At 42.7% G+C, this 14,527-nt stretch overlaps 1 pseudogene; it reads right to left on the reverse strand.

Annotated features, from left to right (window-relative positions):
* Window positions 1-1,589: 1,589 nt before the first annotated feature.
* LOC119739534 lies at window positions 1,590-9,369 on the reverse strand (annotated as a pseudogene).
* Between the last annotated feature and the right edge of the window lie 5,158 nt (window positions 9,370-14,527).

Consider the following 14,527-nt stretch of genomic DNA (forward strand, 5'->3'; position numbering starts at 1 on the left):
TGTTCATTGCTGGAATAACGTACATAAAATGTTGTCAATCTTCGGAAGAAATAGACCTTTGATATTACATTTGCCTTTCACTGGCGTACCGATATAAAGTACTGTTAGCGCAGTAATTATTTTTTTACACATCATGAGCGTATTTCTACGCATGCTCTTATGTACAAAGCATATACTGCAAATACAACATTATTAGTACTTACATTATTTTAGGTTTGTTAGTTTTCGAACATTTACGCTTAAGTTAAATTCCCATTTGTTAATTAGTGCATTTGGAATAATATTGAAATCAAATTCATTAAGACAATTTGTGTTGTTTTAATTTGCAAGTAACGTTTACGCTTCCGAATTAGATTCGAAATATCTTATACACATACAAATCTCATAGTTTAATAACAAATGAGCTACTGCGGTATTCAACTCAATGAAACTAGTGTGATTATCTTTTCAGATACAAGTACTGGTAAAAGAAAAGGCACATAATTATACGCCTTATACTTATACGCTACGCTTTCACGATAATATTGAATATACACCCTTTTAATAGTTAACGTAGCGCCCGAAACGACATGAGCATTCTATGGTTTTATGGATTCTTCAGTGAATAAACACAATGTAACATAATGTAATACAATGTAGTACAATGTAATGCAATGTAGTACAGGTGTTAATGGCCAGGTGCACTCTGCGCCTGTTACACGCATGCATGGGCGTCAATGCTGGGGGGACAGGGGGGACACAATATCAAATGTCCCCCAAGATTTTTGAACTCGTGTCTCATTTATAGGGCCCAATTTTTATATGCAATGTATCTTTTGCTAAGAAAATAATGGTTAAACTGGTCAGAAATTGCCTAAGATCGTACCACAGAGTATTTAGAATCCAATTTTTTGGGGGGGCCCTTAATAAACGGGCCTCGAACCCCACACCTTTATTTGAGGATAACTTATTCAATGACTTCAACCTCGAAAATGATGTTTAAATTATTATCTTTTGCTAAGAAAAGATTGGTTAAAGTAGGCAGAAATTGCCTCAGATCACACCACAGAGCATCTACAACCAATTTTTTTTCGAACCCAATGCCTTTAGCTGAGAATATAATAAGCTTAGCTCATTGAATGACTTCAACCTCGAAAATGATGTTTGAATAATATTATTATCTTTCGCTAAGAAAATATTGGTTAAAGTAAATTGCCGCAGATCACAGCACAGAGCATCTATAGAATCATTGGGGGGGGGGGGGCCTGACCCAAAGCTTAGCTCAGAATAGCTGATTCAATGACTCCAACATCGAAAACGATGTTCAAATTGTTTTCTTTTGCTAAGAAATTTTTTTTTGGGGGGGGGGGGGGCTCTTAAACGTGCCCCGAACCCCACGCCATATTTATTTGTTTATTTATTTATTTCAAAATCTTTAATACAGGATACAAAATATCATCTCAAAGGCTGTTTTACATTATGGTCCTGTGATAAGAAATAAAAAACATTAAAAAAATAGTAAGAAAAAAGAACAACAACCACCGTAAGGGCTTCGCGCTTTACGCTCGCATTAGCTCTGATCGAGGTATGCCCCCCCCCCCCCACTTTTGAGAAGCGATTGACGCCCCTGCGCGCATGTGCGTACACACACGGACTGCCACAAGCGCGCGACTCGTCTTTCCGGGCTCTTCGTGCTCGCGTGATACATCAAACGTACGCCACAAATACGCCACGGTTTCTGCATGTGCACCACATCTGGGGATGTCAGAACGTCATTGACTTTATGATCATTCATATGACTATTACAATTCTTCAAACCAGTGATGGACGGTTTCATTTTCAAGCCAAATCGACAACTCTAACTGCTCCTTTGTTTTAAGCACTCTGGGCAGGCAATTGGTTCCTGGCCTCCCCCGACTTTGCTGCTGCCTTCCTCTAGATGGAAAACGTGACCTCGACGACATCGCATCCATTTGCCCGCGGTAAATGACAAGGGTGTCGTAGCGCCATCATTCTTCTGCAAAGCTATGCTATTTTGACGGCAAATTTGTCTGGCTATATTTACCGACTCTCTTATGATCTGGAGTACACCATCATAACGGGAACAACGGCGAATTGGCTCCTTGCATTTCGGACACAGGACGTAACGAATCTGAAAGCAGCCTTTATCAATGCTGTACTTGACAGCTGCAACCGTCCTATCCAGGGACTGCACCTGACACAGGTGCTTACAGTCTGGGAGATAGACGTACATATCCCTGGGATGAAACTGTCCTTTGGGTAAATTGGTTCGAACACTCTTTTTGTCGCAGTCAATGCAAAAAGGAGGGCACGGTTCACCGCACACACCAATACAGGGGTGTTTGCATTTCAGTTTTTGGTTGCAAGGTCGGAAACATGCATTCGTCTTCAGGTATCGATGCGTGACATTGTGTTTACAAGGTGAAGATGACGTCAAATCTTGACTGGTACGCTGTCTCAAGTCATCACGGCATCTCCTACAATCTGGTGAGCAACAGCCACCGCATGAACCAGTGCAGTTGTGGCCACAGAGGAGCTGCCTGTTGCATGATTTAGGACACGGTTGGTGTTGTGTGCCCTGCTTACAGCTGTCACAATTACCAGTGCACCTATGACCACACTTAAGTACAGCACCGCATGGAAAATTACACGGTATATGAGCAGAAGACTCTGCCTTCCAGCAAGGCATGGATTTAGTCTTGTGACCGCATGGTAAAGCTTTCTTGACCACATCTTCGCATCTTTCTCGTGGGCCTGTTCGTTTTCTGTAATTTTTGGAACCTCTCGTGGCTCTCAACTTAAAGGTCCTATCCCAAGGGCATGGCTCGATGCATTTATTTGGACATCGGTGACCGCAAGGAAGAACCTTCTCACATTTCTCTGTGCACATGAACGAACTGACATCCGCGGAACAGCGAACGCTCACGTGGTGATCACAGCCCGGAAGCTTCTTTTTCACCTCTTCTCTACACTCCGTCTTAATGCGCCACGAGTACTTCCTTATATCATTTGATTTTACCGGTGGACAGGGTTCACCACATTTATTTGGACAGTCGTGTCCGCAAGCCAGTTCCCTTTGACACTTCTCCTGACACACTGACAAAAGGTACGCCCTGACATCCCTTGGGTGCCCACGAACATCGTTGAGAAAGGTTTCGTCATCCCATTGTCTTTTCGGGCAAACCTCACTGCATTTCCTTGGACAGCGATGACCGCATGGAAGCACTTCCTCGCATTTCTCCGTGCACATGAACGAACTGACATCCACGGAACAGCGAACACTCACGTAGTGATCACAGCCCGGAAGCTTCTTTTTTACCTCTTCTTGACACTCATTATACAGGTATATTTTTATTGCTTCGACTTGTGCAGGTGGACAGGGTTCACCGCATTTATTAGGACATTTATGACCGCAGGGCAGCTCCCTCTCGCAACTCTCCTGACACCTTGACAAAAGGTAGTCCCCCACTGCCGCAATGGATTGACGAGCTTTCGTGTAAATGGTCTTTCCATCTATTGTTTCTCGCGGACATTTTTGATAGCATTTCCTTGGACAACGATGACCGCAAGACAAAAGCTTTTCGCAGCGATTTGAACAGGACACCTCAGAAATGTCTTTGTGGCAGGGAACCGTCACGCGGTGGCCACAAGATGTGTGAGTCCTTTCCACAGGTTCGTCGCATGTTTTGAAATTTCTTTTTAGTCTTCGGTAAAGGTGCCGAAATTGAAATCGTTCAACTTCAGGAAGCTCACAAGCCATACCACAGACATTGGGACACATATGCCCACACCCAAGCATCTTCTCACATCTTTCCTTGCATACATACGGATCTTCATAAACTAGCATTTCAGACCCCTCGTTCTCATCTGGAGTTGCGCCGCAGTCCATGCGAACAGTATGGCCACACTTTGGCAAAGTTCTCTCCACTTCTACTGTGCAATACGTATCACATGATTCACAACAAAGCTCTTCACATGGATGACCACATTCAAGCACCTTCTCACATTTCTCCAGACACTGGATAGTGTCGGCATCTTCATGGCAAAGCATTTCAGTCCGATGATTGCAGTCTGGTAGATCCCTCCAAACTCTTACAATGCAGTCAAACTCCCCAGGTTGTTGACCACAATCCATGCGAACAGTATGACCACACTTTGGCAAGGTCCTCTCGACTTGAACTTCACAATACTCAGTACATAGATCACCGCAAGCATTTCCACATGAGTGGCCACATGGCAGCGTTCTCTCGCACTTTTCGGGACAGTACTCCAGGCAGATTTCACAGCACAGTTTTCGACACTGATGCTGACTATCATGGCACAACCTTGGACACGGCTTAGGGCATGTGATACTATCATATTCATGACAGGAAACTTGGATCACGTGACCGCAATCAGACATCGTTTTGGTAAGTTCCATGGGACATTTACACTCTTCGTGGCATTCAAGCGGACACGGATGTTGTCGCTCGCATTTTCTAACGCATGGCTTTTCACACGTGTATTCCTCATGGTCAGTGTCAAAGGCATGACACCGTAAAGCACAAACATGACCACACCGAAGCCTGAAATCACAAGGTACATCACAACCCCCAAGAGGAACCTTTTCCATGAAATCCTCCTTCGAAGTGACCTGTGTGATTTTGTTGGGATGATTTCGGCAGACCAATGGCAATGAGGCACCGATCCGATTGTCAGCCTCCAGAGTAGCTAAGATGTTCTCCCACAGCCGTGCCTTTTTCAAGATGCTCCCGTTGCCAATGCAGTAAAATCCCATCCGAGCCCTTGACAGCGCAACGCAGACACGATTTGAAGTGCGCAGAAACCCTATGGATTCTTCCTTGTTGCTTCGTACCAGAGACAAAAGTATGATGTCATTCTCTTCTCCTTGGAAATTGTCTACAACACAAACTCTAACTCCTTCGAAGGTTGCTTTATCCATAAGACGCCTGAAGCAGAACATTTGTCCTGTGTAAGCAGTGAGTATGGTGATCTGAGAGTTATCGTAGCCCTGTTGTAATAAGTATTTGCATAATCCAACAAGAACCTCAGCTTCGTATTGATTGGATTTAGTTTTGCTGTCGCCACTTTGACTTTCAAGGTGTTGATGATCGATGAAGAACATGTTATGCGCCACTCCCTTGACGTTGTCCATTTTCAAAACCGATTGGTCGTCGTAGAGATTCTTGTAGAAGTATTTCTTCATCAACTTGGATATTTCAGGCCTCATTCGGTGTTGGTGAGTGAGCGATCGACAAGGCATCCCATTGTTGATCATTCTCTCAAACAGAGAGGTGTCCAAGTTGAACTGCTTCGCCAGGCGGTAGACAGTTGGGTTTGGCTTCAACTGCTGATGGTCTCCGATCAGAATGAGATGCTGACATTTTTCAGTCAGGCTGGTGATAATGTGTGCCTCAAGAACCTCAGCAGCCTCCTCCACTACTACGATACTGGGACAAAGACGCTGCAACACGGCCCGACATTTTGCTGCACCAGTGGTCGTCATGCCGATAACCTTCGCCTTTTGAAGAATTTCAAGATCTTCTTCTCCATTCATAGATTGTAGCCTTTTTAAAAGGTAATCATGCACCTGGCGTTGTTTTTGGAGTTTTGCCTCGTGATCCTTCAAATATCTCTTGACCCAAAATCTGTACAAACGCCAGCGATCCCATATTTTGAGAGACCAGACACGTTCCACACCTGCGGCTTCCCCTTCCGTCATCACATCAGGCTTTTGAAGCTCCACAATCGGCTCCACATCACGATTTTTGCCACAACGTTTGCTGCATTTCATACCATACGCAGCGTTTTCACGATAAGTCTGCTGCTCAATGATTTGTTGACGTTCAGTAGTAATATCTAAGTCGTCCATATCGTCGACCTGACGCTCCAACTGAATCCGTCGTCCCTCATCATCTATCTGGATATGCTCATTTGCTTCAATGACATCCAGCCAGTTCAAAAGCTTCTGCGGATCTTCTCGTGGTTCCTGACCTCGCTGGCGTTGTATCAAAAGAGCTCCGTATTCCGAACGACTCATGTACCTTTGTAGTGCCCAAACGTTCAAGAGGACCTTTGTAGGCAGCTCAATTTTTAGAACCAAAGATTGAATTGCCTCAGTTGTTGCTTACAGGTGCATTTCTACTTCTCTTGGATCTTTCCAACCCCTCTGTCCTCTGCCTTTCCCTCGGAAAACACCTTTCTGCAAATTTAAAGCTTGTAACTGCTTGGAAAGGTCATCATGAATCTGGCATTGCCTTCGAAGTTCTACTTTGTGATCTTCTAAATACCTCTTGACCCATAATCTGTATAGACGCCAGCGATCTAGGATCTTTAGAGACCAGACACGTTCAACGGTGTTAGCCTTTTCATCAGTCATCACTTCAGGCTTTTGAAGCTCCTCGACCGGATCCACATCACGATTTTTACCACAGCGTTTAGTGCATCGCAGATTGTACGCTGCATTTTCGTGAAAGATCTTGTCTTTAATGGCTTGATCGTTCCTCTCTTCAATGACCCTAAGCCAGTTTAAAAGCTTCTGTGGATCTTCTTCAGGTGCATTGTCTCGTCGATGTTGTAGTAAGAGAGCTTCGTATTCTGAACAGGTCATGTATTCTCGCAAGGCCTTGACGTTCAGTAGGACCTTCGTTGGAAGTTCCATCTTGAGAAGTATACGTCGAATTGTCTCATCACCCTCCCGCAGTTGTCTCAAAACAGTTCCAACCTCCCGTCGACATGTGCGCTTTTCCTTTCTTCTATTCTGTCTTATGTAAGAAAGGTTCCTGTGTTTTAGCACATCACTCTTACTTTGACCTCCAACGCGAATTATCCGGCTTTCACCAAAGTGATGGATTCCTTCCAGAAATTGGTCCAGAGCATGGTTCGTATAACATACAACTAGAATGGGCGACTGTGGCGGAGCACCACCTCGAACTTGCATCCCTTCATCCAGTGGAGGATGAGACATGTTGTGAAGGAGAAGCTGTACAATCTTAAGGCCGATGTAGGTCTTTCCTGTCCCGGGCGGGCCTTGAATAATTGCGAACTCCTTCGCCAATGCTGTTTGCAGAGCAGCTTTCTGTGACTCATCAAGATGCAAGTCTTCTGCACTTGGCCAGGATTCGATCTGCAGAACCGGGATTTCAGTCGCCTTACTTGACTTCTTATCAAGTGTCGTAAGGTCATACGTGACAGAATCCTCATCACTTAGGTCCTTTTCAAACGGACGACTAGCATTGAGATATGCTGGTGGGTCAACAGTGGAAGCCACATCTACCATATATTTCTTGAAAGGAAAATTGTGTTCGTTAATCTGCTTAAGGCCCTGAAGCACGGGGCGACATGCCTCAAAATAAGCTGCTGACTCTGCCATAATGTATGGACCTTCCGACTGATTACGAGTCTCATTCAGGAAGCGAACATCAACTCTACCGCGGACTAAAGCGTTAACGTCTCTGTTCTCCACCGTTGCACAAATAATGTGCTGGAATTTATCTTTTGTGAGACAGATGAAAGAACCATACAGTAAACGCTTACTCGATTCCCAGTGGTAACGTTGAAAAGGCTTCGTGTCAAAGGCCAAGGTGTAAATCAAACTGCTGTAACCCATCTGATTCAGAATAAGGACATTGTTGTAGATGCGGATGTCTTGAAGACGGCTACTGGTATCTGAAAGGAATTCGGTTACACCTTCCCGTAAAGGTGCCACAAAATCCTCCCTTAACAACCGGAACTGAACATCAAGGTAGTGTTCAACGTTCTCGTATCTGCCTTTGATGATGTTCTTTCTCAGGAATGGTTTTGTGACTTGCCGAATCTCCCTGATCTCCGGGAAGATTGGGATATCTCTGAAGTTGTTTGGTGGCGGTTTCTCCGAGGCGCGCTCCTTTGCTGTTCGCTGAGCCTGTTCCACTGCGTGGTAGCTAATCTTCAATTGCTGAAGGTCTACCATAAGGCATTCTGACGTTACAACCTTCTCCAAAAGAATCAAAGCCCCGCCTACTTCAGAGTAGCTACTCGGCTTGTTCTGCAGGAATAACCGAAGTAATTTCACAACCATACCAAGCATATGGACATCGTTGTCATTCTCGCTGTCGATTTCACTGGGTTCCTCGATCGGTAAACAAACCAAAAACCTCGTCAGGTGTTTACTAAAAAACAACGAGGACTCAACCATGGTCAGTACCACGTTTAATTCTTCAATGTGCGCTGACACATGATCTAAGGAGCACAAGATTGATAGAACCTGTAGTATTAATTGCAATGTATTGTCACTGATTTGGTCTTGATTTAATAACGCCATGCATTCATCTTTCTTTTCCACAAGTTCAGAGAGGACAACGGAGGGTTTTCCTTCCAAGAACTTCTGCAGTTGCTTCTCAGTGAATGGGAGCGTCTTAGTCTTAGGCTTGACTCGGTATGGCTCTGCAGGGATACTCCCTTGTACAGTGGTGTCCAGTTTTGGCTGCAATTCAGCTATGTGACCATTAGCTGAGCTTGTGGCTGAAGTGTCACTGTAGGACATACAATGCAGCAATTATAACAAGCTGAAATTAGTATTAAGATTGTAATGCTTCGGAATATGACTAGGTAAATAAAAGTATTGGCCGACTAGCCATCGAGCTGGTGAAAGTTGTTTTTATTTACCTAGTTAATGCCCTGTCTTCCAGAAAATGTACTTCTTGAAACGTTCTGAGAATTAGAGATTAATTGCGTGGTAAATTGATAAATATAATGTAACGTAGATGTTTTTAAAATCTTATTTTGGACTTTTTTTAGAAACTGCTTGATTAGAGATAGGTTGAGAAATGATACAACACGATATCAAACTTACCAGGTCGGTGCATTTTTGTTCCTATCTTCTTGTCTCTCTGTATCCATGACAGATGGTATGCTTTGCATTTGATGTGTGGTCTCAGACTGATCATCAGGTGCATTTCTGGACTTCGTCCCCGGGTAGACTCCATCAAGACGTGCTGCTTCGCTTCTGTGGTGCACGAGAGGACCTTTACGGTACGGTTGGTAACTCTCTCTATCTGCCCCATTTCGTGCCTCAAGCTTATAGTGTGTTGACCGTCCTCTGTTGTTGCCCGCATCAAATCTTCTGAATCCCCCACGGTACTGAAACGTTTGTCCGTACGAATGCCTTTTTCGAGTTGGCTCGGCAGATTTCTGAAACGACACCTCTTCTTTCTGTTGAGTTGAATCACCGCGACCTTTTATTGCTCGTTGTTGCTTATAACCTCCCCTATTGATAGTTTGCTCATGACAATCACTCTCCCTCTGTAAGCGGGGAGAGGTTTTAGGTCTAGCACCGGTTATGTTTGGATCTAAGTCATCTGTGCGCGTTGCATAGTTAATAAAATCAGCAATGCTTGCGTGGCCATGATTAGGTCTTGAACTCTGGCGCCTTCTTTCCACTTCGATACTTCTCCTCTCATAAGTCACTTTGTCATCTTCAGAACACACAAGAGGTTGATAGGAAATCTTACCGCGAGACCAACCGCCGAAAGCCATAACTGAAATAGAGCGAAAATTTAAAGTTCTAATCATTTCAATGTAAACATTTATCATTAGTAACTTTATCTGATTTTAAAAGTTTGAATCAATGAAAGAATGTCAACCCTACTTAATGTAGATAATTTCTATTTGCATGATGCTGGCTGGATGGACGGTTAACGATATGCATGCGCGGCGTGCGTGAACCAGCGAAATGTCCAGAGTCAATCTAAGCTTCGCACACTATACACCTATACACCTAAAATTGAAGAAAAGGCTCCAAATTACCCAAAATAAATTAGTCCGGTTTATTTTAAACATGGATTCCAGATCACATATTGGTCAAGCAGAACTGAACAAGCTGGGCATGATAAACGTTAATGACCGCGTTACACAACTCAAGCTGAATCATGTTTTTAAAAATTTTCATGAAATGGCACCAGACTATCTCTGTCATAAATTTAGGAAGGTCTCAGATATGCACAATTATTCTACCAGGGGAAATTCCACCAATTTTGTTGTTCCAAGAATTAAAGGGCAAGAGTGCACTTCATTTTTTTATACCGGAATTCATCAATGGAATTTACTTCCAAACAGCATCAAATGTTGCAACAATCTTCCTCATTTTAAAAGGGCAGTGAAAGAACATCTCTCTTCTTATTAATTTTGTTTTTTAAGCAGCTGAGATTTTTGTGATTTCTGTGATTTTTTCTTTAAATTATTTTTCTGTTGCTAGATCCAGTGCAATTTGTTTTGTTTTTTTGAACTTTTTTGTTTGTACTTGTACTTGTATGTGTGTTTTTAAGGACCCCGATGGAATTAAGCCGTCTTATAAACAGCTTTTCGGGTTATCCTTGGCTTTGTATTTACATGAAATACGTTCGTTTTTTATACCATTGTATGTTTGTTTGTTTGTTTGTTTGTTTTTGCCAATATAAAATGTAGTAGTATGGTCGACCCTGGGACAATCCAAGGCTGGTGGTCCATCTACGATGAGGTGGATAGGGAGCCCGAAGAAACTTGGACGCAGCACTCTTATATACAATGCTTGATTAAATTTTATTCCATCTGATGTACGTCAATGATATACAATCCCAATAAAAAACCCTGTTAATAAAAGATAGAATAAATAATAAGCGTCAGTTGTTTGTCAAAACTATACACTTAGTCTCACCAGTTTGTCGATTATACATTTTCCAAAAATAAACAATGTACAATACACTTTCAAATGGATGTGTGTATAACAGAGCTGTATAAATCCACCGCGCAATTTAGCTTGTTGGCTACTAAACGCGATGACATTGCCAAGTAAAACAGTGATAATACAATAATACAGCGCCACCGCGCTGAAGCTAGCACGCGTTCATTAACACACAGCGCAGTGCCCCAACAACACACGTACGTTGTACACACAACAGCAAGAAGCGACATTGTACATGTACAGTAACGACACATGGGCGCCATTGCGCAATACACTACATGCATATTATTATGACCCGCTGCGCACCCACTGGCCAAAAGTTATAAACTTTGTTGCGAGTACAGCATCCCTAAAATCACACATATTCATGTCTATTGCCCCTATGAAAGTTATCTGCACATAATAATGCACCAGTTTTTGCCAGTTTAACATATTGAGACAATGAAACAATATCGAGAAGCAGTTGTAAAATGGACACATTTGAGGAGAGAAAGTCTCACCTGCGACAGCAAGAAGCACGCACGGCAAGAGGCCGCAACGACGTGCCTGGGTGAATCGGCCCGAAACGTAATTATTCCGCCATTCACAAAATATCCGTCGCCTATCGACTTGATCTCTCAGGTACTACCAATAAACACAAGTGTGTCTTTTGAATGATATAAACAAGCTTCTCGACAATGTTTGTCCCTGGGAAGAATCCAATAATGCATTCTTAACCAATAACTTGGAACTAACTAGTGAGGCGTAGTAGATATACGACCCCAGATAGGTGTCACAAATAACCTTTCCAGTCCCACTAATTAACCGGCTGACCTTGGGTGTGCTATTATAAAATGTCGTGCCCCTACAAAAATAAATAAATAAAATAAAATAGTTGTCTTCCATTAAGTTCATTATTAGAAACGTGCAATCACGTGCGAGCAGTGAACCGAAATTTGGGCTGAACTGCATTCCTATAATATTCAAAATCATTCAAACAGATGCAATTTGAGGATAAACCGAGGTATTTTGTGTATACTGCATGTGTTTGTGCCAGCTCTTATGTTATAAAAGAAACAAAACGTTAATGTGTTTGCACAGCAGTGTTGTAGTCGAGACCGGATAGTCCGAGACCGAGACCAAGACCGAGACCTGAAGATTCGAGACCGAGACCGAGACCGAGACCAGCCCCTTCAAGGCGGACCGAGACCGAGACCAATGTGGTCCGAGACTGAGACCGAGACCGAGACCGCTGATAATAAATAATAATAGCCGAAATAAAAAAAACCAAGACACGTTATTACAGTTGAAAAATGTAACCCTTCTATTCACAAAGAATACAGACCAAAATGTTGACCAGTGGCAGTGTTGACAAATTGATACATGACACCTTACTTGAGCAAAAAGTAGTTACACTTAAGAAATATGGGCTTTGACATGTTGTCTGCACCCAATCGTGACAAAAGTAAAAAGTTAAAGGTAGATGTTTCATCTGTTATAGGAACTCGGATCCTAAACTCCACAGTCACCCCTTGGTTTCAGCTATGACTTCTAACGGATATTTAAAGATGCAATTTTAATTTTACATTGTGCCTCTTTTTTCCTAAAATAAATATAGGACTTACATGTAACTTCTAACAAGACTTGTGTACTTGATTTTAAAAAATGGGAGCTAGAAAATGTTGAATTAATTTTTAAATTTCTGTCATAGAATGTGGACTTGTACATGTAGACCCACAAGTTGCGAGGTGGTAGCCAGAATGTGCCAGATATGGATTTTTATTTTTTTTCTGAACGGGATTTTAATTTTTGAGGAATAATGGGTACTTCAAAATGAGCAGCCAGAAAATGGGGTCTCATCATACACTCTCATGGCAACAGTGAGTTGTAACTGGTAAGAGTGTGTGAGTTCAATGCTGGAAAATCAGGTAGAAAAATTTACTTTTTCTTCAAATTACTGTCCCAAATTAAAGAGAACATTGTGTGGGGTCGAAAATATAACTAATTTGAAGCACCTCATTTATTATTAGAATACAAAATGCAAGTGATTACGCCCACAGGGGTGGGCTAAACTACACAATCCCCGAAAATGGTTGGCCCTTATTGCATAAATTGTCACAAGTTCATACTTTGCTTTATGTGTCCGACTCAACAGATAAATGCCGAACTTGCTCCAAATCGTTCAGTGACTGGTACTGCTGCAGCTTTACATGTACTTTGGGGACTTTCCAACGTGCAGTCGAGTCCGGCAAACCGACCACGATATATAACAAGCTTGATCGATCTACGGGCTAGCAAATGTTTTAACTAACAACGGTACTGAACGAAGTGAACACAAAGTAATCGATCGAGCTGTAAAAGCTACATATTGCCGGTCTCGACCCGAGACCAGCCAAAATATCGAGACCAAAGGGGACCGAGACCGAGACCTAGACCGAGACCACAGCTTCCGAGACCGAGACCGAGACCGAGACCAGCAAAAAGTGGTCTCGAGACCGGTCTCGAGACCGAGACCGGTCTCGAGACCTACAACACTGTTGCACAGGTTATGACCTAACATTTGGCAATCTAGCCTCCCCCCAAAAAATCTAGCAAGGTCGATGTATGACTGAATATAAATGGAATATAGGAACGCAGGCCGCGATCGAGTTATGAAGCTGCCCATGATCACACAATACATGCATGCATGTTAAAACAGGAAACATGTAGTAGGTCCTGAATTAGTATACGAAACATTTGTTATAATACAAAACATCAGTATTAATGGCCGTCTGTAGTTGTACGTCGTTGTTGTAACCAAAATTTGCCAAAAGAAAATATATACCATACCATATTGAAGGACAAACAGCCAGATTACAAGTTCCTTGCGGATCAAGTTCAGGGCGGTCCAAATGCGTGTGATAGGCCTTCAACAACTCTGCCGGTGTCACATGAAATGTGGACCCCTGTGAATTCTGGCCTCTTTTATATACGGACGGATGATCTCACATGTGACCTGTCACTGTCCTGTTATTATCAATCAGGCGTGCGCAATACACCCAATGGTCCAAATTTCACACTGCACCAGATTACATACATCTCCCCACCACCCGGAAATCAGTCGAGACATCCGTGTCACTGTGGTCACATGATCCGGGGCTTTCAACCCACGCTCGCGTGCAGGGGTACCGTCAAATTTTCATTACATGTATTTTTCTCCCATTTTTTAGGTGTTGGGCTTTAGCCCAACCTTTGGGTTCAATGTTATTATTATTCTCCAAGACACATTTCGTTTCCAGAACTGTCTGTCAAACTGAAAACATATATGAACTTCAATTGTCAATACATGAATGCACAACCCACTGAAGATGTGGGTTTTTTGTAATTACATCATTATGACGTCATCACGGGTCACGTGACGTCACTTGAAAGTCTAATAAATTTAATCTTTGAAATTTCGTATAAAATCAACCGTGACAGACCAGAACTTGAATTTTGCGGGAATCGACATGATAATACATGCTCTTCATTTTATCTTGTGCGCGTAAAATCACATGACCCTTCCTTCCCGTTGAAACCGGAAGTGCCTAATAATTTGAAAGTGGAAAAAGATATAAATTCGCTTTTAACGTTGTAGGTGTCTGCCTGGATTGACCTTTCAAAAAATATAATGGGTGACGTCATGAAGTGTTGGAGCGCCCTTTAGCGGCAGGTTAAAAAACGTCAAAAACGCATTTTCACTTGATGTCTGTGGCGAAGTTTGCAGTATTCGTTTCAAAATTAATGTACATGATGACCTTTATGCAGACAAGACCTATGCGCGAAAAAAATTGATCACGTCATCAGATCGGAGGTTACAATAAAAAGACC

This window comes from Patiria miniata, unplaced genomic scaffold (genome assembly GCF_015706575.1).
Source record: "Patiria miniata isolate m_02_andy unplaced genomic scaffold, ASM1570657v1 HiC_scaffold_30, whole genome shotgun sequence".
Taxonomy (NCBI): domain Eukaryota; kingdom Metazoa; phylum Echinodermata; class Asteroidea; order Valvatida; family Asterinidae; genus Patiria; species Patiria miniata.